Genomic DNA, 26,419 nt, shown 5'->3' with positions numbered 1-26,419 from the left:
CTGGGCCATATGACACCCCCTATTCCTTAGGCAATTATGTTAATAGATATTATAAGAATCAGCAGATGGACTTTTTCTCAGATTGTGGATGGCAGACAGATAATTAACTTTTTTTCTTACACCAAATACATTTCTAATAATAATATAATCATGATATCACATTGGGTTTTTAAGAGGGAAAAAGCTATGAGATGTTACCTAAAATCAATACCATTTGAACTATACCTTTACCTTAAGGAATAGTGAAAGCTAAGACTCTGAACTCAGGGATCTAGAGGAACAGAATCATGAGATGATGCATCTTTATTTTCCTAGAAATAAGTGAGTATATTCTAAGGTACTAGTTCATGGAAATAGTCTATGTTACTCCACTGGGCAGCCCATCCATCCAAACTCCTTTCCAGTCTAAGGAGAATATTTAGATGGCTCTGTGTTAATAAGTACCATGTCTGTGGCATACATAAGTTTATTTTCTATAGTTCAAGTTAATTTCTGACTCTAGCTTCCTTAGTTCCTGGTCCCCGCCCCACAGGATTGGGGCACGGTCCGAAGGTCTTATGTCATGCCAGGAGGGGACAATCAGACCATGTGGCCCTCAGTCATTGGTCCATAGATGAGCCAAGAGCTGTCCCCTGTAGGGTCTAGCTCTTGGTGATGCTCTTACAGCACAGAAAACTTTGGTGAGGCAGCCTGGGAGGGTCTGTGGACAATACCACATGGACTTTTTTTCCTGGCATTCTGCTTCCTCTCGTGGCTCTGTGAGGACCAGGAAACAGGTTCCCTCTGTTCTCAGGGCTGCCTCTCCCATCTCCTCCCTAGCCTGGGAGGATGCCTTTCATTTTTGCGTGGCCAGTCCTCAAAATTTTATACCTTCTATAAAAGTCTTCGAAGGTATATCCATTCTCTGTATCCTAGACTATCAAGTTATAAGAGCCAGTAAAAATTAACTTCATCGTCCATCATGATCTTCAACTGCATCTGTTACACTGATGCAAGCATTGAAAAAGAAATCTCTGATGTGAGAACCATGTAATATCTTTCATGTGAAGGTTTCTCTAACTAGATTCCTTCAACAACATCAGCTGCTTATGAAAATCTTTATTTTTTTCTATAATGATCATTAAAAAAATGTTCATCTGGATTTGTCATGTGTTTTTGAGAGCCACATGAGATTTAAGCCCTGATCTTGCCCTAGTTTTTATTATAGTATTTGTCATCATTGCTTTATTTTAATTTTAAGAAGAGTTTTGCTATTAACATTATTTAATTTTAAAACGTTTATAATGGAGAAAAGTTTATAAAGAGAGAAAAATCCCTTGGTTGTTCATAATATTGAAATGAGTAAGAAATGATGTTTAAGATGTCTTACTTAACAATGCACAACACTTTAATCAAATAACCCCCCTTCCTTGTCAACCAAAACTTAGGTTTTACAACGTTTATGGTCATACAGCATTGGCATTCTTGAAAACCCACCAACTGATTTCCATCACACTACTTTAGAGGATGGATTTTTAAATCATAGCTCATGTAACAAAAGTAATGATTGAGAAATCCCCAAGGGATTCACAGGATTCTAGGAACTCGATAACCAAGGATAGCACTAATGAAAGACCATCTCCCTCTAACTTCTCTGGGACTTATCCAGGTCTACAGGGCTGTGAGTAAAGCCAAGAATTCCATGAATCCATTCTCTACATTTAGAACACTCTCTCCTCAAATTTTGTGCCCAACGTAACACTGTATCTCCTGGCTGTATATACAGAGAGGAAGAACACAATGTCAGTTCATAGTCGACTCGGTTAGTTTATTTATCTCCACAGTTCTTACTGCTGAACCGTCAGCCCAGCTAGGAGAATAATTGAGACGGGATAAAGATCAGGTTCACCAATGGCAAGTGTAGCGAATGGTACTGAAGTTTGCATCTGTGGCAAAGGCTGGCTCATGGGAACTGGGGTAATTGGTAAAAACATTCTTTTGGCAAAAAATGCTCCACTAAAAAGGATAAACTACTTATCTCTTCACACCACATCAAGTTATTTTTCTTCCATGTTGATACATCTCTAAGCCCACTTCTGGACTCTGGCAATCTAATTTTCTTCAGCACAAGTACATGGAGGTTTGCCTCAACTTTGCTTATTTCTTGAAACTGGTTTCATGGTATTTTATTCCTAAATCTTGTATCAGAGGGCTTCTTAGATCACCTCTTCCAATATGATCAATTGATCAATATTCTCTCTTACTTTTACTAATGTTTTAATTATTTTTCTTTCTCCCAACAAAGTGCTTCAACTTCCTCCTCTCCTCTCTTTTTTATCTTCTAAAGCAATAAATCTCCCATTTCCTCATGTGTAAAATAGTAGTATTTGGGGGAGAATGAATACATGTATATGCATGGCTGAGTCGCTTTGCTGTGCACCTGAAACTATCACAACATTGTTAATCGGCTCTACTCCAATATAAAATTAAAAGTTAAGAAAAAATACTATGGATTTCTGGATTTTATGCCCTTGTCAATGACAAGAAAACATTCGATAGGAATTTGTTTTATAATTACCTTTAAGATACTGGATTTAAACTTTATGGAAATAAACCATAAGAAAATATTTTTAAATGTGTCACTACACAAAAAGTCCTAGCACCTGAGTCATCATATCCATGTTCTTTAACCAGCTAATTCAGTACGAAATTTTGGCCTCAGAAAATATACAATCGATTTTACTTCTCAAAATACAACTACAGATAGTCTCTAATTAGTGTCCTAGTACATGCCATGTACTTTTTAGGATGGGTTACATCAATAAGGTCAGGAGAAAAGCTAAGGAAGTTGAAGAAAAAGATATTTACCAGATTTGAAATTGTTTTCAAGTTTCCAGACTAATTTATTTTCCTTGTTCCAGAGGCAGTCTTTTAGAATTCCACTTTTACCATGACAATATTGTGGATCCCTGCACAAGCATGGGGTTATCTTAAGTTAGTTTATTGCTTAAATAGGTAACTTGAAACGGAAATGGCACTGTGGGCAGCTTGTTTATTTCACATCTTCCCTGCACTCTACCTGGTTCCCCGCTGCCTCTGTTTGTTACCTGGCAGGTGTCTCCCTTTGCAAGCAGGTCAACCCTGATTGCCCACCTTCGAGCAGCTGGTGGGCAGCTGGATGGCTCCCAGTGTCCTCTGTTTTCTGGAATCGATACTATTTAAAGTTGTTTTCTTTCTTTCCTCTTAAGCCCTTTTCACCAGCTGTAGGCGGGCTTCATTCCACGCTGTATCACCCCTGACATTTGACAGAAAAGATAGAATTTCAATGTTATGAAACCACAGCACGCTGCTGCCACTTCTTCCTGCAGGATGTTCCTGCCCAGTGATTTAACAGACCTGTTCGGACAGGGTGTGAACCTAACAAGGCAAAACTATTGCTCTCTGAAAAGCTGTTGATTTCCTCCCAGACAGAGCTCAGAAGTGTTATGCAAATTAAAGACAAATGCCTTCTTTCCTAGAACCCAATATATTTATTGTGATACTGTCCCTTTACATGCAAACACAAAAGTCTCTTTATTACTTTACATAACAGCGAAGCCTCAGTGATTGCGGAGCATGTCACCGAGGAGCGTGTGACTAACAGGCACCTGCCAGCGCGCCGGGGCAAAGGGTGACGAAGCTCCGTCTCCAGGTGTACACAGTTTCAACTAGATTTCAGTAACGCAACCAAAGCACAAAAAGGGCTCCTTGATATCAATCGGTTTGTAAACTAATAGTTTGATTTTCAATATAATCTGAGCTAAATATTCCCATTTTAAATGCCACATAATACAACATATTTTGATCATGGTTCTATAACCACCTTGCATTATGTAGAGGAATTATTAATGCCATTTCTATGCCTATTACTAAATCATCACAACAGTACCTACAGTGAGAGACAAAAGCCAGCCCCTTAATGTGCAAAATAAAATGAATATTTTAATATTCATAAAATACTAGGGCCTTTGTCAGGCAATATTTCTGAATATTTTATGTTAAGACAATGCCTACCTATATCTTAGTAAATGCCACATCATAATTTTAAATATTTAATTTTACAGCAGGTAAGTGAAATATTTCTTCATGATATATAGAAATAGCACATACAATAAAAGTGCTGGATCTGCTTTCATTTCAGGAAATCTAAAATAGTTATTTTTCTGAAATGGTCAAGCCAACTTCAAAGTCATTTTTCGTAGGTCAGTAACAATAATAATCATTATTATTATCGTGCCAAAAGGATATATTATATTGTCTGTATAGAAAGTGCCCCAATGAAATTTTTCCTGATATATTTTTTTATTTGAGTGGACATCCAACTAAAAAAAAATGTAATGGCCTTAATATGACATTTTCTAAATTTGAAAGACATGTCTTCAACAATATAAATAATGCTGAGGAAAATAGTATTAGTGTTCCTAATAACAATCACTTGCTTGTCAAATATCCTTGAAGCTGAGTCGGTGCAGCTTTTTGCCCATCTCCTCCAAACGCATACATCAAATCACACACATCAATCAAGAGGAAATTGGAAGCATTTCAGTGTTTTATTCAGTTTCTCTACCAAAGTCTATCGAGGTGGGAGGAGTATACTTAAATGGTCCCCCTTATCTCAGCCCTGCTCCCCAGCCTCCCAGGGACAGCAGCTGCTCCTGACGCTCTTGCTTCCACACTCATCTCTCAAACGTCCAAAACTCTGACTTTACAATCACCTCCTAACCCCCCGTTAGCCTTCTACCTTTGTGTATCCTACCTGCAGCCTCTCAATGTGTTCCTCCAAGTCTACATAGCGTTCCCAGTCAAAAAGGCTTCTTCCTCCTATTAGCTTGAGATGAGGGAGGGATGTGAGAATGCTTCATGTCTTATTTGTATGTTTCCTGTAATATGAACACATTAGCAATTTGACCACAGGTCATAGGAACGTGTATTGCTTCCTCGTAGTACTTCCTTTCCCTCCCAAACAACTCACCCACTCCTCAGACCACCAGGATGGTGCACACACACATAACATCCACTCCTTGAATTAGGAAGTGACACTGCCAAACTCAACTGATTTTGATACATTTTACAACAGTAATTCTCACCTGGGAATGGTATTGACCCCAAAGGGCACATGGAAATCTTCGTGTCTGTTTTTTTTTTAATGGTATCAGTTGCTCAGGAGCACGATTGACATCTAGTGGCTCCACAGATGCAAAGAAGCATGGCACCCAAATGCCAATCACACCCCTTTGAGAAGCACTACGTCACAACACTGACCGTTTCATTCTTTGGAACATTCTACCATAAGGCTGGAAGGGATTGGAGAGAGTATTTTGTTCTTCACGTTGCATTTGATCAGGAATAAACATAACCTTACAGAATCGGGGAGTCCAGAAGAGAAAGCATTGAGAGGATTGGAATTTCAGAGCAGGAGGAAGACCTGAGAGGACAGAGAAGAAGGACATCAGCCGGCTACTATGTAGCGTGGGGAAGCTTCTGAGGAAGGTAAGTGAAAGGACTTACACTTCACCGCCAACCTGCTTCAACTAATATTGCTTCTCCTGGAGTGGAGGCTCTCCCGGCAGCTACATCCCGACCTTGTACAGTTGCTAAAAAGAGTGAAAGTAGGATCTTGAATAGATATCTGCACTATTCATAGCAGCGTGTTTCACAAAAGCCAAACCATGGAAACAACCTCAGTGTCCACTGACTAAAGAAGATGTGGCATATGTATGTACAATGGAATATTATTCAGCCACAGGAAATCCTGCTATTTGCAACAATGTAGATAAACCTAGAGGACATGATGCTAAGTGAAATTAGCCAGAAAGAGAAAGACAAATACTATATGATCTCACTTATATATGGAATCTTAAAAAACAGTCAAACTCAGAGACACAGAGAGTAGAATGGTAGATACCAGTGATGGAATCAGGCGTGGAAGTTTGGGATGGGAGATGTTGGTTAAAGAGTATAAGCCTTCAGTTATAAGATGAATAAGCTCTGGGCATCTAATAGAAGGCATAGTGACTATAGTTAATAATGCTGTATTTTGTACTGGAAATTTGCCGAGAGAGTAAACATTAAGTGATTCATTACACGGGAAAAAAGGTAACTGTGAGGTGATGGATGTGTTAACTACCCTGATTACCTAATTGTGGTAATCATTTCACAACGTATACATACATCAAATCATCACATGTACACTTTAAATACATACAATTTTGTCAATTAGATCTCAATAAAACTGGAAAAAAAGAATAAAAATACATCAAACTCTGTTCTGATCCTCTGATAATACTGGATTAGGGTCTACCCTAATGATTTGATTTGATTACCTCTGTAAAGACCATACTTCCAAATAAGATCACATTCTTATGTGATACTAAGGGTTAGTACACCAACATATCTTTTGGGGGATATAATCAACCTGTAACACAACAAGTTTCTGCATCTTCTTACTTAAGAGTATTTTTAAAATGGAAAACTCCATATATTTTAAAATTATATTTAAATTATTTTACCTATTACTAGAAGGTCAGTAATTTTTAAGTAATCTCAGGAGCCAAAAGTTCTGAAATATTATTTTGTCCTATTCTAAGTTTACTGTGTACACAGATGGAGGGTATCCTTGTAAAGTAAAAACCAAAAATAACTAAAACAAAACAAATAAAATCATATTCCAAGTATTCCAACAAAAATTCCAATATTTTAGTTGGAGGTGGAGGTGGAGACGAGGAGATATGCCTAGAAGTATAAGAAACAGTTCATTTTAAAAAATGGTTAAATTGACAAAAATAAAACGTTATTCTTAATAAAGTGTTGGGTTTTATTTGCATGTATGAAATAAAATTACTCGACAGTAAACGGGGATTAAAACAAAGCAAATTAAAAAGAGAGAGTTAATGCACTAGAGAATGGATCTGAACAAATTGTCCAGAATACAGGACAGATGGACAAAGAGATAGAAAATATAAAAGAGAGGTTTACCTAAAACGCTCATTTACAATAGAAGGCTGAATAAATATTGTGATCTCTAGAAGAGATCACAGAAGAGATCTAGAAGAAAAAAAGGTTAGGAGACATGGAGGAAGGAGTGAGAACATCAAAAAAAAATCAACATATCAAAGAATCCCAGAAGAAGTTTAAAAAAAAAAAGGCAAATGGATCAGTGGAAATATTTGAAGAGATGAAAAATTAAGAATTTTTCAGACCTGTGAAAGAAGCAAACCCACAGATTAAGAAGCCCAATGAAGCACAGGAGGGATAATAAAAACACACACACACACAAAGACAAAGAATATTTTCTTGCTATATAGCTAATTGATTTTCTTGTTAGATATACTATATTTTGTTTGCTAATTGAAGGTCTCCATCATGTTTGTACCTCTACTAAGGTGACTTCTATTTACACATTCCTAACAAATTTTTAAATCAAAATTTATATGCCATCAAATGGAATATTTCTCTTTCATAGAAAATAGTTTATCTGATTCCTCTTCCATTTCCTAAACCTACACCTGAAATGGCATTAGTTGGTTTTACCTAGGGGTGTAAACTATATCACTTTGATAACAACAGAAATGATTTTTTTAAAGATTGCTATTCTTGTGCATTCAATTTTTCCATAGTATTTACAAATAAAACTGACTTTTATGATTTCCAGGTCATATGATTTCCTTATCTGTTTCCTACCATTATATTCGTAATTTTGACTTATTTCTCAGTGGCTCAGACTTCAAATAATATTTTCAAGGACCGCACATACGAGCTGAGTTTAATGAGTTAAGTATATGTGATTGGCATGGATGTATTGATTCAAAATTTGTTTTCACTCAGCATTTGTAGGAATCACATCATTATTTTTCTGGTTTGTTAAATAGCTATGAAAAAGCTTGCTGTCACTTTACTTGCACTATTTTGTAAATAACTTTTATTTTAAAAAATAGGAATCTAGTAAAGTGGGCAACTGATTATGACCAGGTGTGAATCTTTTCTTTAGTCTTCAACCTCGGTGAGTCTTCTACAAAATCAGATGATAATGCTACTGCATAGCACAAGGTACTCAATATCTTGTATTAAGCTAATGGAAGAGAATGTAGGAAAAGAATATATATCTTCATATATTTAAAAAATCAGGTGATCATGTTTCTCTCAGCATGCAATCCTTTTTTTACTCTCTATATTTATTACATTTTTCCCTCAGTTCTATTTTTTCTTATAAATTGTATAGGATATGTCATATATCCAATATCTTATATCCTATCTTATAACTTTCATCTACTTATCTTCTTTCTCTCCTTTCTGTGACTGGTCCAGAAATGTGTTTTTTAATTCAGTAATTCAATTTCTGTTACATAAAACCTGTTCTTTAAAATATCGCATTTATATTTTTGCCTTGTTTTAAACCTTTGCTAACACTTTCCATTCCAGCTATTCTCAATTTTTATTTTACTATCTCTATAATGACCTGTACTTTTATTATAGGTAATTTTTCTTATTGAGAACATGGAGAAACTATGCTGTCATTTTGGTTTTGTAAAAAAAAATCTCAGAAATCTGGTGTCTCCTATGTTCTTGGCATATGCTTTAATTTCCTTTTGTGGCAATATTTTTCCATACATACCAACTGGATTTTTCTCCGCTTACTCAACAATACAAAAAGAAGTCTATTTTGATGGTTGACTCTCCTACCCTGCTCCCTAGAGCGTCTTTCCAGGCAAGAGCAGCCTGCAACAGAGAGAACAGCAGAGAAAAGTGATGTACAAATACCTAGTTTTTTTCACTGATCTCTCTGCTGAGGAGAGCAAGAGGAATGACCAGCATGAACAGTGCCCAAGATGATCTTGAGAAATCTCCCAGTTCAACATAATCCCATTTATCTGCCATACAAACCATTTCATCATTATTTCAGAGATTTTCCTCTGTATGACTCTTCCCAAACTGCACCTCAATTTTTCTTCTCTTGTGGTTGCAGAAGCATAAAAACTGCACAATTCTTTCCTTCTTATTATTACTGTCTCATTCTTATGTCTAAAAGTATCTTGTTGAATAAGTCTTTTTATACACTTCTAATGAAATGGCACATTCTGTTTTTACAAACAAAGCATAATATTTATTTATATTTCCAAAAATGCAAGTGCGTAATTGAAATAGGGAGGAGGACAAGAAAATAAGAAGCTGGAATGTTAACAGGGATAATCTACATGGACATTGAAAACAACAAAATGAATACAGTAAAGAGTAATGAGTGAAGTGTTAAAATCTTTCTGTGACGAGAAGAAAACCAGAAGCCTGTGGATAACTATTACTAACCCATTTTCCACAAGAAGGAATTAAAGCACAAAGACATTAGTAGCTGCCCTAAGAGAAGCAGAGCCTGGATTGGAACCCCGTATTCCAGCTCCAGCGCCCATACCCTTAACCCCTACCTCTCCAGGTATGAGAGGACAACATCTGGGACAACACTGGCCATCACCTTCTTTCAAGGGTAGGTCTTATCAAACCAGGAAAAGCACCATCATGACTGATAACTCTATAATACAGTTTTTGTGTGTGTGTATTTTTTTTTTAACATCTTTATTGGAGTATAATTGCTTTACAATGGTGTGTTAGTTTCTGCTATATAACAAAGTGAATCAGCTATACATATACATATATCCCCATATCTCCTCCCTCTTGCGTCTCCCTCCCACGCTCCCTATCCCACCCCTCTAGGTGGTCACAAAGCACCGAGCTGATCTCCCTGTGCTATGCGGCTGCTTCCCACTAGCTATCTATTTTACATTTGGTAGTGTATATACGTCCATGCCACTCTCTCACTTCGTCCCAGCTTACCCTTCCCTCTCCCCGTGTCCTCAAGTCCATTTTCTACATCTGCGTCTTTATTCCTATCCTGCCCCTGGGTTCTTCAGAACCTTTTTTTTTTTCTTTTAGATTCCAAATATATATGGAATCTATATATATATATATATATATATATGTGTGTGTGAGTGTTAGCATACAGTATTTGTTTTTCTCTTTCTGACTTCCTTCACTCTGTATAACAGACTCTAGGTCCATGCACCTCACTAGAAATAACTCAATTTTGTTTCTTTTTATGGCTGAGTAATAATCCATTGTATATATGTGCCACATCTTCTTTATCCATTCATCCGTCGATGGACACTTAGGTTGCTTCCATGTCCTGACTATTGTAAGTAGAGCTGCAATGAATATTGTGGTACATGACTCTGTTTGAATTATGGTTTTCTCAGGGTATATGCCCAGTAGTGTGATTGCTGGGTCGTATGGTAGTTCTATTTGTAGTTTTTTAAGGAACCTCCATACTGTTCTCCATAGTGGCTGTATCAATTTACATTCCCACCAACAGTGCAAGAGGGTTCCCTTTTCTCCACACCCTCTCCAGCATTTATTGTTTCTAGATTTTTTGATGATGTCCATTCTGACCGGTGTGAGGTGATACCTCATTGTAGTTTTGATTTGCATTTCTCTAATGATTAGTGATGCTGAGCATCCTTTCATGTGTTTGTTGGCAATCTGTATATCTTCTTTGGAGAAGTGTCTATTTAGGACTTCTGCCCATTTTTGGATTGGGTTGTTTGTTTTTTTCATATTGAGCTGTATGAGCTGCTTGTAAATTTTGGAGATCAATCCTTTGTCAGTTGCTTTGTTTGCAAATATTTTCTCCCATTCTGAGGGTTGTCTTTTCGTCTTGTTTATGGTTTCCTTTGCTGTGCAAAAGCTTTGAAGTTTCATTAGGTCCCATTTGTTTATTTTTGTTTTTCTTTCCATTTCTCTAGGAGGTGGATCAAAAAGGATCTTGCTGTGATTTATGTCATAGAGTTTTCTGCCTGTGTTTTCCTCTAAGAGTTTTATAGTGTCTGGCCTTACGTTTAGGTCCTTCATCCATTTTGAGTTTATTTTTGTGTATGGTGTTACGGAGTGTTCTAATTTCATTCTGTTACATGTAGCTGTCCAGTTTTCCCAGCACCACTTATTGAAGAGGCTGTCTTTTCTCCATTATATATTCTTGCCTCCTTTAACAAAAATAAGGTGACCATAGGTGCATGGGTTTATCTCTGGGCTTTCTATCCTGTTCCATTGATCTATGTGTCTGTTTTTGTGCTAGTACCATACTGTCTTGGTTACTGTAGCTTTGTAGTTTAGTCTGAAGTCTGGGAGCCTGACTCCTCCAGCTCCGTTTTTCCTTCTCAAGATTGCTTTGGCTATTCGGGGTCTTTTGTGTTTCCATACAAATTGTGAAATTTTTTGTTCTAGTTCTGTGAAAAATGCCATTGGTAGTTTGATAGGGATTGCATTGAATCTGTAGATTGCTTTGGGTAGTATAGTCATTTTCACAGTGTTGATTTTTCCAATCCAAGAACATGGTATATCTCTCCATCTGTTTGTATCATCTTTAATATCTTTCATCAGTGTCTTATAGTTTTCTGCAGACAGGTCTTTTGTCTCCTTAGGTAAGTTTATTCCTAGGTATTTTATTCTTTTTGTTGCAGTGGTAAATGGGAGTGTTTCCTTAATTTCTCTTTCAGATTTTTCATCATTAGTGTATAGGAATGCAAGAGATTTCTGTGCATTAATTTTGTATCCTGCTACTGTACCAAATTCATTGATTAGCTCTAGTAGTTTTCTGGTAGCATCATTAGGATTCTTTGTGTATAGTATCATGTCATCTGCAAACAGTGACAGCTTTACTTCTTCTTTTCCAATTTGGATTCCTTTTATTTCATTTTCTTCTCTGATTGCTGTAGCTAAAACTTCCAAGACTGTGTTGAATAATAGTGGTGAGAGTGGACAACCTTGTCTTGTTCCTGATCTTAGAGGAAATGCTTTCAGTTTTTCACCATTGAGAATGATGTTGGCTGTGGGTTTATCATATATGGCCTTTATTCTGTTGAGGTAAGTTCCCTCCATACTTACTTTCTGGAGGGTTTTTATCATAAATGGGTGTTGAATTTTGTCGAAAGCTTTTTCTGCATCTACTGAGATGATCATATGGTTTTTATTCTTCAATTTGTTAATATGGTTTATCACATTGATTGATTTGCGTGTATTGAAGAATCCTTGCATTCCTGGGTTAAACCCCACTTGATCATGGTGTATGATCCTTTTAATGTGCTGTTGGATTCTGTTTGCTAGTATTTTGTTGAGGATTTTTGCATCTATGTTCATCAGTGATATTGGCCTGTAGTTTTCTTTCTTTGTGACATCTTTGTCTGGTTTTGGTATCAGGGTGATGGTGGCCTCGTAGAATGAGTTTGGGAGTGTTCCTCTCTCTGCTATATTTTGGAAGAGTTTGAGAAGGATAGGTGTTAGCTCTTCTCTAAATGTTTGATAGAATTCGCCTGTGAAGCCATCTGGTCCTGGGCTTTTGTTTGTTGGAAGATTTTTAATCACAGTCTCAATTTCAGTGCTTGTGATTGGTCTGTTCATATTTTCTATTTCTTCCTGGTTCAGTCTTGGAAAGTTATACCTTTCTAAGAATTTGTCCATTTCTTCCAGGTTGTCCATTTTATTGGCATAGAGTTGCCTGTAGTAATCTCTCATGATCCTTTGTATTTCTGCAGTGTCAGTTGTTACTTCTTTTTCATTTCTAATTCTATTGATTTGAGTCTTCTCCCTTTTTTTCTTGATGAGTCTGGCTAATGGTTTATCAATTTTGTTTATCTTCTCAAAGAACCAGTTTTTAGTTTTATTGATCTTTGCTATTGTTTCCTTCATTTCTTTTTCATTTACTTCTGATCCGATCTTTATGATTTCTTTCCTTCTGCTAACTTCGGGGGTTTTTTGTTCTTCTTTCTATAATTGCTTTAGGTGTAAGGTGAGGTTGTTTATTTGTGATGCTTCTTGTTTCTTGAGGTAGGATGGTATTGCTGTAAACTTCCCTCTTTGAACTGCTTTTGCTGCATCCCATAGGTTTTGGGTCATTGTGTTTTCATTGTCATTTGGTTCTAGGTATTTTTTGATTTCCTCTTTGATTTTTTCAGTGATCTCTTGGTTATTTAGTAGTGTATTTTTTAGCCTCCATGTGTTTGTATTTTTTACAGATTTTTTCCTGTAATTGATATCTAGTCTCATAGCATTGTGGTCAGAAAAGGTACTTGATACAATTTCAATTTTCTTAAATTTACTAAGGCTTGATTTGTGACCCAAGATATGATCTATCCTGGAGAATGTTCCATGAGCACTTGAGAAGAAAGTGTATTCTGTTACTTTTGGATGGAAAATCCTATAAATATCAATTAAGTCCATCTTGTTTAGTGTATCATTTAAGGTTTGTGTTTCCTTATTTATTTTTATTCTGGATGATCTGTCCATTGGTGAAAGTGGGGTGTTAAAGTCCCCTACTATGATTGTGTTACTGTCAATTTCCCCTTTTATGGCTGTTAGCATTTGCCTTATGTATTGAGGTGCTCCTATATTGGGTGCATAAATATTTACAATTGTTATATCTTCTTCTTGGATTGATCCCTTGATCATGATGTAGTGTCCTCTTTGTCTCTTGTAATAGTCTTTATTTTAAAGTCTATTTTGTCTGATAAGAGAATTGCTACTCCAGCTTTCTTTTGATTTCCATTTGCATGGAATATCTTTTTCCATCCCCTCACTTTCAGTCTGTATGTGTCCCTAGGTCTGGCATAATACAGTTTTTGTATGATCCCATGCAGACTGAATTTCTTTCAATTCATTTTTTCTGATGCTGACACCATCTTTACATTCTAAAATAGTAAATGGCATGCAGACACTATTAGTTAACACACTGTCCTCCATTGTAAATAAAATGTATTCACACACAGCCATCTGCATTGATTATATCATAGAGAGTATGGTATAAATGATTGCTCACCCATTTATATATAAATATCTGGGTTTACATTATAAGTGTGTTTATCTACCCCAAAACATGTGTATCCATACATACACAGTGGAAAGGTTGGGCTTGCTTCTGTGACCTCTATCAGGACCAACCAGAGGGCAGGGGGCGCTAGCTGGGGGTCTGAGCATACTCCTGATCGCCTCCACCACAGGTAACAAGTCCCAGATTGGATTCCATCTGTTATGGGATTCTATTTTCTTATCTTAAGCCAGCCTCTTCTTACATGTGTTTGCTTCCTAGTGCTGGATAGACTCACAAACACAAAAATATAAACACAGTAAAGTAAAACTTGTCTGCAATTATTTATTTTTATGGACCTGTGTGTAAATTTCTATGAGTATTTATAATTAGGTTCAATCCAAATAGCCAAGAAGCCTTCCCTTATAATAAATATAGTAAAGTCCTGTCATATCTCTAATGCACATTTCTGAGAATAAGAAGTGTTTGTTTGATAATGCCGTAAGAAATAGGTCAAAGATAGACTAAATCACGGAAACCAGCTTACCTGACAGAGTGTTATGGTTTACCCCAGGAAAACTGTATGAAAATACCAAGTCATTTGTCATAATGTTTTTCTAATAGTTGAAACCAAAGATGGCAAGACTTCATGTTTGCACCAAATTTTAGAGCATGTAGGTCAAGTAGACTTGATTTTACATGAGACTCCAAAAGCTTATGGTGTATTTTTTTAAAATATTTATCTTCCTTTCTTCTAACACAATGAAAAAGCCTTTTGCTTTCTCCACAGTAATCAGAACATAAAATATTAGCTGGTGTTCCAAATGTAACCCATGGGATTTCTTAGCATGTGTCTGTAAGACTCTCAGGAATTCTGCACAAACGTTGGAAAATCTCATGCTGTCAAAGTCATTAAAAAGGAAGAAGACAGATGGTTCTTCGGCTTGCAGGCAATTTTGTGTTTTCAGGACAAGTTCAACAGGATTTTAAGTAACAAGTAACTGTCCAGCCACATTCTGTTTTAGAAAAAGTAAGTCTGGCTTTTATTCCGCTTGCCCTTACCCCCCTCCCCCTGGTGAGAATATTTGGCATTTTTCATTTTAAGATACCAAAACTTGAAAAAAGTTTACTTTGCTCTGTCATCATGTCTTAAATTCTAATCATTGTTGACATGGGAAGGCAGCATAGCATGGTAGTTAGGAGTTTGAGCTCTGGGGTAGACAGAGTTCAAGCCCTTGACAATTAACCGTTCTGTGCCTGTTTCCCTGTTGTTTATCACGGGCGACAGTGACAACATTTACCTCATAAACCTTTTGTGAGGAGATGGTACTTGGAAAATAGTGCCTGGTACCTAGAAAGCAATCAAGCATGTTTCCATGTCTCTATGAATTCTGTGTGTTTGTACATACAGGCACAAAGCCCTATTTTCGCTAGGTTTATTGTTCTTTAATAATGTGGTTTAGAGTAAATAGAAGACTACTTTAACCTCATCTATTTGAATTGTTCCATTGAATGGTTCTTTACTCTGAGACCCAGTGTCTTGTTTCTAACTTAAAGCAAATGTGTCCAAGGAACAAGTGGGGTCATAATGGATTGAACTTTGCCCTTAGGAATGAGCCACTTAAGATTTCTTGGTACTTTTTACCACATTGGGGACTGGATACATCTTTTGCTTCACCGTAGTGTCATTGTTTGGAGGGAGAAAAATAATAGAGTTAATAACTCAGCCACTGTGAATAAGGTGATGTTACCATGCAAAATCATGTTTTGTCCTACCCTCACACAGTATTAGCAGTGACAAGCTATGTGAGTGTGTGTTAGAAATGAGCTGCAATGACTTGCTGTATCAAAAACTACCAATAAAACAGGAGTAATAACAGAAATAAGCTGCTTTTTCCTATTTTTCAAACACCAAATAGAGAATCATCTTGAAAAACTAGATCCTACAGACAAGGTGACTGAACCTCCCATATTCACAGGGGATAATTAGGAGGATAATGGAGGTGATCCTATTGTACTCAAAGAGGTAGCTCTTTATGGGTCTTTCCTGAATTGGGTTTGAAGGCAAGCTTTTTTTAGCAGTCCACTCACAAAAAAAAAAAAAAAAAAAAAAACCTCACAGGTCAAAGGAGCCTTTTCTATTTTCTATTATCTGTAGTAATTACAGTGGAAGTTTTGTACTTCATGTTTTCATGTTTCCATTTTCTAAAGAACAAGGACAATTTGGAGCAGCTAAGACATGAAAAGCATATTGATTTTAGTAGTACCTCAAGTCCACTGAACAAGAAGCCCATTTTCAGAGCTTCATTTCATCTTTTGTACTTACTTTTTTGAAATGGAAACATACAACCACAAATTCTATCTTCAATATAACAAAATAAGAGTCATGATGGAAGATTTTGCTAAAAAGTTTAAGCCCCAAATACCTTTTAACCATTATCATACCTGCCAAATTTCTAAGTAACATTGCCAAGCACTCTGCTGTGGGCGTGACTCACAGCTCCCTCACACTTTCCCTGTACACAAGGACCAGAAGGAATTTATATCGCTCAGAAACTGGGCAGGGGTTGTAGGGAGGGGGAAGAGTCTGTATTTTCCTTATGAGGTCATCCAAAGTTGAATCATATACATTTATAGTAATGTTTCTAAAACTCAAAGATGCTCCAAAGATAAGTTTTAAAATTCTAATAAAATAAGCCATAATAGCCAATTTTTACTTGCATGTAAAATATCATGGAATGCAGATAATAATCATTTCCTCGTGAGTCTCCCCATATTTGCAACGCTTCCCGGTTTTCGAAACGTTCTCAATCATAATGCAATAGAAAAGGACATTTCTTGGAATAGCTTATATCTGGGTATTAGAATAGACCATTAAATTAAAATATTTTATTTAAAATGGTGTAAAACTAACATATTCAGAGACATGGCTAGAAATGTAGTAACAAAAACCAACATAACAGTGCAATTATTGAAGCCAGTACTTGGATTTAACTGTAATTTTAAAATCCAGGTTGGTTAATCATTTGGTTTCTTTTGAGCAATTAGGATACAACCTTTGATGCAGCTGAAGTGCAGATCCCAACTCAGTTGTCTTATCCTGTGCTCCCCTCAAAACAATTGGGATGTATCAACAACACGGGCCTTCCCAAAAGTTCCCCTGTTATTCAAGATTCACTTTGTAAGGTTATTCTGAAGATGATCTTTAAGAAGTTTTCAGAAACATCTTATTTGAATTTTGTTCCTAGCTTAACATTTTCTTTCTTATCATTTGAAAACAATTCTGGTGATTTTCCTTTAAACTTTGCATACCTTTTAGTGGTTTACTAAGGCAAAGTTTTGCTGTGGTTTCTGCCACAATGGAAAAATGAGGTTAAGGCACATTTACATTTTCATAAAAACAAAACCGACACATTCTACACAGACTGTTATTGCTTACTCCAAAATCAAGATTTTCTGGCATAGGTTGTAATTCTTTAGAAGATTCCTCAGTTGAAACAAAAGCTTCTATAGCAACAGAAGAGTACAAACTTCCCTTGGTGTCTTACATATTTACAATTATTTTAATCTTATACTACAAATTTCTTATTTTATAACTAATATATATTCTTAATTAAAATATAATTTAAAATTATGACATTTCAGAGACTGAAGTGAAAATCTTTCTAAATTTATACCCACTCAAAAAAATAAAACCTTGGGATTTTGTGGCCATTTCTGTCCATTTAAGTAGCCATATGGTGTTGATTTGTGAAAAACAGAATCAAGGAATTCAAAGGAAAAGTTGTCATAAGAAATGATCACATTTTTTATTTTTATTTATTTATTTATTTGGCCGCACCGCGCGGCTTGTGGGATCTTAGTTCCCCAACCAGGGATTGAACCCGAGCCCTTGGCAGTGAAAGCTCAGGGTACTAACCACTGGACCACCAGGGAGTTCCCAATCACATTTTTTAGAAAAGAAATTAAATAAACAATGTTTTTAGGTCTCAAAATATTTGCAGAGATTGCAGAAGTTTCACATTTTGACCTTTTATTAGGTGCATACCCATTAAGCCTCATTATGGGGTTTTTTGAGAATAAACTCCTTTATCATTATATAATACCTTTCTTTATCCCTGACCGTGTTCTTCGTCCTGAAGTCTGGTCGTCTGCAATTAATATAGCTACTCCAGTCTTCTTTTGATTACTGTTATCATGATGTCTTTCTCCATTTCTTTACCTTTAACTGATTTTTGTCTTTAAATTTTAAGTGGGTTTCTTATAGACAATGTTGGGTCATGTTTGTCTAACCACCTCTGCCTTTTAATTGGTATATTTAGACGGTTCACATTTAAAATGAATATTGGTGTACTTGGATTGCTATCTACCCTGTATGTGACATGCTACATCTATCTGGTGGGATTTTTAGACATAAGACCCAGGAAAGTGTAGGGGAGCCCCAAGAGTGAGACCCCTGGATGGCTCTCTCATTCACGCTAGTCCACTCTTCACCTCCACCACGTGGTCACAGTTGCCATTTAAAGTGTTCTTGTTGGTTTATGGCTCCAGCAGTCTTTGCTCCAGGTCAGCTGATCTCAGCTCAGACCCTCTCGATTTGCCTCTCACTGTGAGCTCAGTTCTCTGATGGGCCCAACTGTATAATATTGATAAGTCATTTATGAATGTCTAAATGCCTACTGTCCACAGAACAGTAGTGACTCTGGCTGTCTGAAACTTTGCTAAAAAATATTATAAAAGCATACTAATAATTTAAAATGCTAAGACTATACACATTAAGAGACATAATTTTCATGCTGTTTAGTGACCCCATATCCTGTAACCAATTCAAAAGAAGCATTATTAAATATCAATATTAAAAATGCACAAATGCAAAAATATTTTATAACATTTTAACATAATAAAAATGAGGAAAAAATGATTGTTCAATAATATAAAATAGTAAAGGAAATTATCTTTATTAAGTAGGATGTTATTTAAAATGATAGTTAAGAAATTAAGATGGTTAAGAAGATATAATCATAAGAATAGGCAAAATGTTTACGTAAGACCAAATCAACAAAAATGAGCATATTTGTTCCTGTAGTTAAATACATATTAACAATGTTTGTGTAATGGTGAGCAAATTATGAGTCTTTTTTTTCTATTTTGTCTCATATCAAAATTTTATTTAAATCATAATAAAAATTACGCTTAAAAGCAAAACAAAATAAGCTGTCATTAATACATTTATGAGTGAAAACTGGTAATTTATATGTAAGAGTCTTATTATAGTTACCACAAATCACCATTATTTAATACTTTTCAGCAGTGGAACTAGAGAAAATGCAAAAGATAATCTAACTACCAAGACATTTAGAGAGAGGAAAAAAAAATCTTTTTTCTCTTCCTGTAAACTTGTGATAATGTTTCCATGTGAACTTATTTTTGTAAATGTGCTAAATAAATGCAGTGTTAAAATAAACCATATAAGTCTTTGCTTTAAAAGAAAAAGAATTTTTCATCATTGATCCCTCTAGTAGCACATGCATTCTATTAATGTCTATTCAGTGAACTCAATACAGCAGAAAAAGAGAGAGAGGAAGAAGGGAGGGACAGAAGGAAAGAATATCTATTTATTAGTTTATTACTATTTTTTTCTTTGGCCGTACTGCATGGCTTGTGGAATCTTAGTTCCCCGACCAGGGATTGAACCCGGGCCACGGCAGTGACAGTGCCGAGTCCTAACCACTAGACTGCCAGGGAAGTCCCTACATTTTTAAATGTCTTCAATAGAGTGTCTCCATAATTCTGTAAAAAATATGTGACCATCAAGCCTGCAGATTTATTTTAGTCTATGTTCATTCATAAATATTTATACCAATCAAGACTAGCAAATTTTTCACGATTTCTAAGCCACATGAAAGGTTTTATTATTTTTTAAAAAGAGGTTTATTATTTAAATAATACATAACCTTCAAGATGCAAAAATGTTACTTAATGTTTTACTAAAATCTTAAATGTTAAGGAATATTATATAACGCATTCCTTTCCACTTAATTGACTTGTGGACAAAGAATGCCGCCTAACATTTCAGTGAACAAAGGATGTTGTGCACATGAAGCCATCAGCCACTGCAGGCCTCCTCCACCCCCCGGCCCCCCACCCCCAGGGAAACTCAAGATAGAGCAAAGCAGGATATGGCCCTAGATAGTTAAAATGCATATCAAAGGAATGATTTCAATAAGCCCAGACTCTTGCATCTTCCCATACTTAGAAAAGTACTAAAATCTTTAACTTGAGATGTCTGTTTTTGTGGTTAGCAGTAACCTTTTGATGGTCACCACATGGGTTTTTTTTCAGCCTCTCTTACCTCTTCAGAACAGTCCTCAGAACTATCTGAGAGGCTGCATCCCAGGCTTAAATCCTCAGTAAGTCCACTGAATGAAACATAATTCTCAACTTTTAGCTTGTGCATTTCTTTTTCAGGCGACAGGCTCATAAACTTAACAAATGAGTAGATGATAAAGGTATCTACAGAGATATTACTTCTTTCTCAAATGAATGAGTATTTAAAAGAATATCACAAATATTGTCTCCTGAGATAGTTCTTAAGTCTATTCCATGGTAGGCAAAGGGAAGGTTCTTCCAGAAAGAAGGATAGTAGTACATGAGATACGTAAAGAAAAAAATTTGATACAGAAGTTTGAGTAGGGAATTCAGTGTTGTGGTTAATGGAAAATCCCGTTGGTGACAAAAAAGTGAGGTCAGGTCAATCAGAGGCAACAATGAGTCTCCTAATTCACTTCTTGTTTTCCAATAAGCAACGTACCATTGCTTGTGTTTGTTTGGCTAATACACAGCAAGCAGCAATGTTCTCTAACAATCACATCTGAATTTATCAGCAGATAATAAATGTGAAAATATGAAGCACATTTCATGTGATGCAGTGCTATCATAATCCTAAACTACATTTCCGAAGAACAACTGAGATATACAAAAATATACCCAAGCTCTCCTTGTCGTTCAACATGGAACAGAACGTGTGCTCAACTCATTCTGAACAAATGTGTTTTTGGAGTTTTATGACATATGTATTTTAAGGTGTGTGTGTGTGTGTGTGTGTTTCTTTAGAATACAAGCTCCTAAAGGCATTTTGCTTTCTTTTGCAAACTTTTTACAGTGGCTTCTTAAAATAGTTGTGTGTATAAAATTTGGATGCAAAAAATTACATAAATTAAAAGAAAAAAGAACAGCAGTTCCAGTTGTGGTCAGGGTTGTAGAGAGGAAGATCACTTCCTTTGTTAAAAAGAACTCAGCAGGAATACATCCGCACCTGCAAATACATCCGCACCTGCAGACTGACCTCAGTTATACCCCAGGGAAGCTCTGGAGTATGACTTGCTCCGTGGGGTTATCCTGCAAGCTATCCAGTCTCCAGACCCCCTCAGTCTTTTAGCTGTTGACCAGCTGGTTGCCTGAAAAAAGGCTTGAGGGCATAACCCTCTGGGCAAGGTGACTCCTGTTTTAATGCATAGAACTGTGCCTGGCAGTTAATAAGTTCTGAATAAATATTTGTTAAATGTTATTAACTATCTGCCTAGGTGCTCCCCGGTTTACTCACATTCAATGCAGTCTGAAATGCACTCAGTTTTTCTTCTCAAATTCTGTTTGTACACTTCACTCCATCTTCATCTTACTATTACCTTCCCAGACACTGGAGCAAGAGATTTGTAGGTCAAATTTATTTATTACTTGCCTTTATTCACTCATAAATAATTCATTAATTCTACAAATATTGCTGCTAGGAGCTAAAGTAAGTGCTGGTGACACAGAGTCAAATAAAACACAGCCTCTGCTTTCAAAGATAATTGTTATCTAGTGAGAAAGAGAGACAAGTAAATCAAGATTTAAAGGACAAAGTGCCAAGTGGAATGGCAGGACAAAGACAGCGCAAGGCCGAGAGGGAGGGGAGTCCTAGGGAGGAGGGATGCTCACTCTTGAAAAAAAAGAAAAAATGTCACCCGCCATTTCAGTTCTACTGAGATCAAGCCATTAGCCTCTTGCCCCCAAACAGTGCATCTGGGAGGAATTTGTGGAGGAAAACAGAAAGCATTCTGTGCTTTGGTTACTGGCCCCTAGATAGTTAATATACATGTCTAAGTTAAAATTTCAGTGACTGCAGATTCTTGCATCTTCTTGTACGTAGAAGAGCACTAAAATCCCTAACTTGAAATGTCAGTTCTTTGGGATTAGGAGTCATCTTTTGATGTTCATGCTTGTTTCCCAACTGAAAACGTCCTACATATCCAGGCTCCTCCCCGGCTTCTTTGGACAGTTCCTCAGAGCTCTTTGAGAGGCTGTCTCCTGGGCCATAGTCCTCAGTACAACACTGAATAAACTCAACTCACAGCCTTATGTTGTGCATTTTCTTTCAGTCGACAGTCAGAATACAGAAGAATGATGGGAGGGAGCCTGGAGGAATGAAGAATGGGGACAGGGCAGAGAGGCAATGTATACACAAGCAGACAGGGTTCAGTGTTGAGTGTGAGTAACACAGGGGCTGGCGTGGAGCCCAAAGACCGGGAGTGGGATGCAGGCCAGAAGAGGCAGGAAGGCCACGGCCAGACACCTTGTGGATGCAGGGAGCCCGAACCAAACAGGCACGTTTGCAGGAAGGTCCTTTTGTCTCTATCCTTGAACGCTCTGGAGAGTGGTTGAGGGATTTCGTACAGGGTTTAACATTGTGTGTGCGTGTGCGTGTGTGTGTGTACTATTATAAGGAGTGTTTCCCACTATGCCACAGTGGGAAAATCGTATCTAATTTTTGGTATGGTTTACATATATCAATATTATGTTCACAGCAATTCTTTTACATTCTGAACTAGCTCCAAATGGAAATGCAGGGCTAGCTAACGTGTTCTAAGCACTGAGGATCCAGAAGCAAACAGGAACTGGTCCCTACCCTGGGGAACTCACAATCCATAAGTAATAAAAGCACATGCAATCTCATGTGGTAAATACTAGCATAAAGATGTGAACCGGCTGCTCTGAGAGTGCCCAGGAGGACAACACTGGCAGCCTGGAACTTCACTCTCCACTGGCCCCGTTGCTCCTGGTCCAAACCCCCACAAACGCCCCTTTGATAACGCATTCAAGACTCTCTTCCAGGACTGAGGACAAGCTCCTTTGTCTGTGGAAAGTGAATTCCCTTCTGACCCATTTTTATTAAAGCATTTCAAACTTAACAAAAATGTTTGCAGAAGTCAGTGATGCAAGTTGTATTTTAATGCATGTTAGTTGAAAAGGCATATAATGATAAAATTGCATTATTTGTACAATAATATTTTAAATAAGTATTTATTACTACAGTTACAACAGCAACTATATCTATTAGAAAAATGAGGTGCGTGTGTCTATCTGTGGGTTTGTGTTTGTGTGTGTCGTGGGTGTGTATGAAAGAGATATTTGCAAGAATTACTTAAAACAAATGCTGATGAGGTAGTCTGTGGCTGGGGGAACGGAAGAGTTGACAATGACTTCTAAACATAAAAGAGGAATGCAATTCAACGAGAAAGTGAAAAAATGCACATTCAAATTTCCCTCAGCAATTTTGGATGACGCACACTCTTATAGCTACTGCTGAGCAAGTGCCAAGCGCTGGAAAAAGAGATTTTCTCATTCATTATCTCATTTAATAAGGTGAAAAGAGTAGAAAAATAATACAGGAAAAATAAACACTACTTTCGAATACATAAAAGGCCTATTGCATGGTAGAAAGAGTGAACTAGTAGTGGGGATTTAAAGGAGTCAGATTTTGGTGTCAAAAAAGAGAATTTTCTAACCATATGACAGACAAAAGTAATAAAGCCATACCAAAAATTAGATTAAATGTCTATAAATGTCTTAACTACATAAAATGTCTAAAATACATAATTATTACCACTGTTTTCATTAAATGATTGTGTCTTAAACATCTGATTTTAAAACACAAACATACATTTTATTGAGAAAAAATCTTGATACAAAGATTTTGAGACTTAATATACAAAATATAATGAGAATATCATGTGAAGAGATTCAGAAAGTCTAGAGTAGGACCCACCACTGGTATTTTTATAAAACTCCGTGGGTAAGTCAGCCATGCAACAGTAGTTGAGAATATTTGGCCTAGAAGATGCTAGATTCAAAATAAATAAGAGAGTGGCCAAGTAAGAATTTTAATGATAACCAAACATATGACTGATAACATGTTACTGGTATCTAATATCATTGGGCAAAACATCAACTGCGATAAGCATAAACCTATTATGGACAGTGAAAGTATTAACAAATACCTAGGAACTCCCTCTAAAATATACAATTTCTGAAATATTTATAGAAACAGCATTTTTCCTCTACAAGTTTCAGCATCTCTTCCAATTTGACGTCTTCCCATGCAATTTTAATAGTAACGTATTAAATAAACCTAATTATTTACAGCACCTCCCTTTTTATAAGAGGAATGAACAAATCTTTGTGATTACCCAGGGCCCCTCTGGGAAACCTCAAGCTACTTTTGGCTTAAAAGATAACCTGAAAACTATATAATAATTTTTCTATATTTAAGACTCAATTTGGGGATCCAAAAATCAAAACGGTTGTCACTGGAAATTTGGACATTGGATCAAGACAGGACCATGGGTGCCTGAGAGGCAACACCTGGTCAGCTATTTAATCAAAGTGACAATAAAACATTTAAAAATAAACACAGCCATTTATTCAATAACAAAAATACCTCAGAGGTGTACAGAGCTGAACATGGATGTCAGTCACGTTCCACAAGAGGAAAAAAGCAGGACAAACTGAAGATTAATGATTTTCTTGAGCTCATCAGAGAACTGAGACCACAGGGCAGACAACACTCCTGATTCTGAAAGACCCAGAAGTCTACAGAGAGAAATAGAGCCTGAGCATTTGCTTAGAGGCAGACATGTCTGGATACAATATAATCCAGGAGGAAGTTTAACTAGAAAGATTTAACAAGCTTCTAAAAGCTGAACGTGGGCTAGTGTGAGGGTATAAAGCCTTGGGGGCACTGACACAGAGGGGTTCTCACACTTCTTCCTTCAGGCCTTTGCTCTAGGACATCCTCCAGGCTCTCAAGGAAAATTAGAAAGAATCTGCTGCTCCCCTTCTCACCCCACTGTGAAAATTTACCCAAACCCACACCCTCTTTCTCCACTAGAGAAAAAACACAGTGAGTCTACAGGGGAGGCGTCCACTGCAGTGTGGCAGGGAACACAGGCAGCACCGAGAGGGCACAGTCTCCTTCCTCCCATCTTCCCTAAGCAGGAAAGGCTCATGTGCAGAAGGCCAGGAACAAAAGCATAGCTTGAGGACACTGCAACTGGTGCAGGAGATAGGGGTGCAGGAGGGGCAGGAACTCTCGTGAAGCCCACACCCACAAGATCCAGGTTCCCAGGACTTCCCTAAGTCTGAAACTTAATCGGAATACAGCAAGTCCCCTACATACGAACCTTCAAGTTGCGAAATTTCAAAGATGCAAACGTGTGTTCCCTCAGTGTCAGGCGTGAGTGAAACTGCAGCTTGCCCTCCATCTCCTATTGCTCACAATCCATCAGCTCTACCATCTCCCACCTCTTTTCCCTCCTCCAGTCAGTAACTCTTCTTTCCTGTTCACTCGATGCCAGCCCCTGTATGCCAGCTGTTGTACTGTACTACCGTACTTTTCAAGGTACTGTACTGTAAGATTAAAAGTGTTTCCTTTAGTTTGTGTGTGTGTTTGTTTTTTATGTATTATTTGTGTGAAAAGTATTACAAACCTATTACAGTACAGTACTATATAGCCGACTGTGTTAGCTGGGTACCTAGGCTAACTTTGTTGGACTTATGAACAAATTGGACTTAGGAATGCGCTCTCGGAAGGGAACTCGTTCGTATGTAGGGGACTCACTGTACAATGATGATGTCTCTGCCCCCATCCCATAACCATGCTAACAAGCCTCAACTATAAAATAAAGGGAAACAGCTGGCAAGCTGCAAAGGGGAAACTCTCTCAAGGGAGAAGCACAAACTGAAGACACAGCATCTACCTGGGAGATAGAAAGATTCACTAGAGAAATTGACAAGTTTATGGTGCCCAGAACAACAACACATTTCAACGCAGGTAACCAGAGCAACCACAAACTTCAAATCCAGCCCAAATCCTGACCAGATACCAAAGGCATGGCAGAAGGAACATAACAAAAGAAGCACACCAAAAGTAGACAAAAATACAGCCTGAAGAGTCCAAGTGATCCTTACAGCCAAAATCAGCTTTGAAACAGATGCTGAAATGATCAGACAGGGAGTATGAGATAATTCCGATTAATATGTTCAAAGCTATAAATAGAAAAATTAGATAGCATGCAAGATCAGAAGGTAATTTCAGTGGAGAGATGGACACTGTAAGAAGTAGTCAAATAAAAATATTAGAAATAAAGAACAGCTAAACTATACAGGTCTCAACAGTAGACACAACACAGCTGAGGAAATGATTGGTGAACTGCAAAATAGTTCAAATTAAGTTTCCCAAAAGAA

This window comes from Eubalaena glacialis, chromosome 16 (genome assembly GCF_028564815.1).
Source record: "Eubalaena glacialis isolate mEubGla1 chromosome 16, mEubGla1.1.hap2.+ XY, whole genome shotgun sequence".
In the NCBI taxonomy this organism is placed as follows: Eukaryota; Metazoa; Chordata; class Mammalia; order Artiodactyla; family Balaenidae; genus Eubalaena; species Eubalaena glacialis.
The sequence above is the reverse complement of the archived record's forward strand: the minus strand, read 5'-3'. Positions refer to the sequence as shown.